At 29.8% G+C, this 3291-nt stretch overlaps 1 protein-coding gene and 1 non-coding gene across 2 annotated transcripts in view; both read left to right on the plus strand.

Annotated features, from left to right (window-relative positions):
• Positions 1-405, plus strand: part of LOC125600233 (ATP synthase subunit alpha, chloroplastic-like) — a 10624-nt gene extending 10219 nt beyond the window's left edge. Inside the window, exon 2 of the mRNA XM_048773071.1 lies at positions 1-405. This exon is cut by the window's left edge and continues 3333 nt beyond it. The gene's annotated coding sequence lies outside the window, so the exon portion shown is untranslated.
• Positions 80-167, plus strand: TRNAS-GCU. The gene has a single exon. It is a non-coding gene; the product is annotated as a tRNA-Ser (tRNA).
• Positions 406-3291: the final 2886 nt, after the last annotated feature.

Consider the following 3291-nt stretch of genomic DNA (forward strand, 5'->3'; position numbering starts at 1 on the left):
TTAAGAATAAAGTGGAGAAAGTTTTTTTTTAAGCCGTTTTTTTGTCTAATGGAACCTAAAAAGTATTCCTTTTCGATTAGGAGAGATGGCTGAGTGGACTAAAGCGTTGGATTGCTAATCCATTGTACGAGTTAATCGTACCGAGGGTTCGAATCCCTCTCTTTCCCTTCCCCTTTTTGATGATGTGAAATAGATAAAATCCTAATAAAATTCGCACATTTCCACTATTTAAATATTAAATAAAGTAATAAAAAACCTTTCTTTTTTATTCTTCACGTCCCGGATTACGTCCTGGATCATTAGATAGGAATCCAAATATGAAGAGAGAAACAAAGAATATAACTACAGTGTATACAAAAAGTTTGAGAGTAAGCATTACACAATCTCCAAGATCTTACTTTTTTTTAAAAAAAAAAAAAAGAGAATAGATTCTCTATTTTTATACTAAATATCTAGATACTTTTTTTGTGAGTGAACTCGAATCTAATTAAGTTCTTTCATTTAGAGAAAAGAGGATAAAACTGAGGAAATCAAATGATCCAGATTTAGTATGGCTACCAAAAAAATTCAATGTTTGAATTGAGAGTTCCTTCCTACGTCAAGATTTTTTGATCTTTTGATTTGAATTGTTGGAAGAATCAAAATCGTGAATTTTTCTAAGACAGTATTAATAATTTCATCGAAAACTTACAGCTGCTTGCCAAACAAAGGCTAAGAGAAGAAAGAAAAGAGGTATTACGGGCATAACATCTACGATTGGATTCAAAAAGGCGTAGGCCTCCGGCAATTTGGCGACTAAAAAAGTGCTTGAAAAAAGGGCCGAATTAAAACAAATACAGATCAAATTAAATATATTAAGCATAACAAAAATTGGTGTTCTTGTGGATAATTTAATTTTGATTGAGTTATTAATATATTTTTTATATAAGGAAAAAAATAAATAAATAAAGAAAGATAGTCTAAAAAGACTTTGTTGAACTTACTCAATCAAAAATCCTTTCATTCTCTTATGAGAATGAAAGAAATAATATTTTCATACAATATCTTAATTGAATTCTATGTAATGATCAATAAAGTAAGTTTGATTTGCTATCTACACGTGTCAAAACTATAGCACCAATGTAATCTATATTTCATTTGGGCTGAAATTGAATTGACGAACAACCAATAGCAATATTACTCTTTTAGTAGTCTTGAATAAAAATAAAAATGGGGCGTAGCCAAGCGGTAAGGCAACGGGTTTTGGTCCCGCTATTCGGAGGTTCGAATCCTTCCGTCCCAGAGTCCAGTCATTACGAAATAAATCTTCTATTGCCTTTGTACACCATCTTTTTCTTTCTGTTTAAAAAACAATATTTTTTAAGAATAATATTGAAATGAAAAGAAGAATAAACTTCTTTTTCACCCGAAATTACAAAAAATCTATTTGCTTTTTTTAGTTGTGTGTGATGTAGGTAAGTAAGGTAGAACCGTAGATTCTACGAGTTTTAATAAAAAAAATATATTTATATATATATTTATATATATAAATATAGATTTCTATTCAAATTTCGATTTTACATATTTTTACATATATAGAATTTAATGTGGAATTCATTTGAATTCTGACTGAACCTTTTACGCGTAGATTCACTATTCCATTCATAGAGAAAGAAAAAGTATAGATTACGATATACTGACTGAACTATGACTATTCATGATTCCATAATTGAATCAATTACACAAACTAAAGGAATGTTATGGTAAAACTTCGTTTAAAACGATGTGGTAGAAAGCAACGTGCGACTTGAATTGAAGGACATGATCTGCTGTGGATGTTTTGATCCGCCACCTTTTATATTAGGAATATAGGTGCTCTTGGCTCGACATTTTGTGTTCTATTTTACGAGAGTCCTACACCTTTTTGAATATAAAAAAGAGTACAGGATGGAGCTCGAGGAGAATAGAAAGTTTTTATTCCTTTCGCAGGAGTAAGGATCTAGGGTTAGTGCGAATCAATAAGTTGGAACAACTTCGTAAGTCTTTTTATTTTTATATTGAAAAAAAGCCCTTTCAAGTAATTTTACAATGGAAAAGGAAATTTTCGTAAAAGTGTAAAATTCTTTGAATTAAAAGTCTATCATGCGTGAATCAAGCGTTTGTATGATTCTTTGATAGAAAGAAAAGAAATCATAAACAAAATAAGGGGCTTGTTGCTGCCCTTTTTTAATAAAACGATCAAGATCACCGAAGTAATGTCTAAACCCAAAGATTCAAAGTAAGGATAAAGAATCCTGAAACAAGGAAATCCCTTTTTCAATTGTTTGAACAACTAGATCAGAATGAAGAATCAAAATTGATTCGAAAAAATGAGACAAACAAAAAAGGTTAGAGACTACTCAATAAAAAGAGTACTTAAGGAGTCTCTGGTGAGATATTTGAGAGTTATTTAACTTGAGTTACGAGAGTACGAATGTTACGAACGCTTTTTATGAAAAAAATAGTTAGGGTTTCAATACTGGCTAATTAATTTAATGTTTGAATTTTATAAAGAGAGTTAACTTATACTCATTGCATTTTTTTCTCGAGCCGTATGAGGCCAAAGCCTCGTATACGTTTCTCGGGGGGGTATTATTCATATACATCTATCCCAATGAGCCATTTATCGAATCGTTGCAATTGATGTTCGATCCCGAAGAGAAGGAAGAGATCTTCGGAAGGTGGGGTTTTATGATCCGATAACTAATCAAACTTATTTAAATCTTCCTGCTATTCTCGATTTCCTTAAAAAGGGCGCTCAACCAACAAGAACAGTTCATGATATTTCAAAGAAGGCAGGGATTTTTACGGAATTAAGTCTTAATAAAACGAAATTGAATTAATGAACTATAAAAAGAGGATGTTAAAGACTCATATATAGCTTGGTATAAAATTTGATCTACTCTTTTCTTTCCTCCTCTTTCGTTTCCATCATATTTATTTTGATTTATTAGAATTTCCATTTATTATTAGTATTCTTCCTAAAGGTATGAAAACTAACAAATATCCTGCTAAAAACTACCATGTTTTATAATAAAAACAAATTTATTAAAAAATTTTTGGATTTATAGAAATTCTAAATTTTGTATAATACAAAATTTTATTGTATAGAATTATTGTATAGAAAATATATAAAATCATACTGTATAATAAATAATATATTAATATATATAGAAATAGAAAGATTTGAGATTATCCTATTCGGCTTAGTTTTCATTCCTTGTATGAACTCACAACCAGGGGGTTAAACTTTTTTATTTTTTCTATTCTTTA

The sequence above is a fragment of the Brassica napus genome, unplaced genomic scaffold, assembly GCF_020379485.1.
Source record: "Brassica napus cultivar Da-Ae unplaced genomic scaffold, Da-Ae ScsIHWf_2158;HRSCAF=2811, whole genome shotgun sequence".
NCBI classification, from domain to species: domain Eukaryota; kingdom Viridiplantae; phylum Streptophyta; class Magnoliopsida; order Brassicales; family Brassicaceae; genus Brassica; species Brassica napus.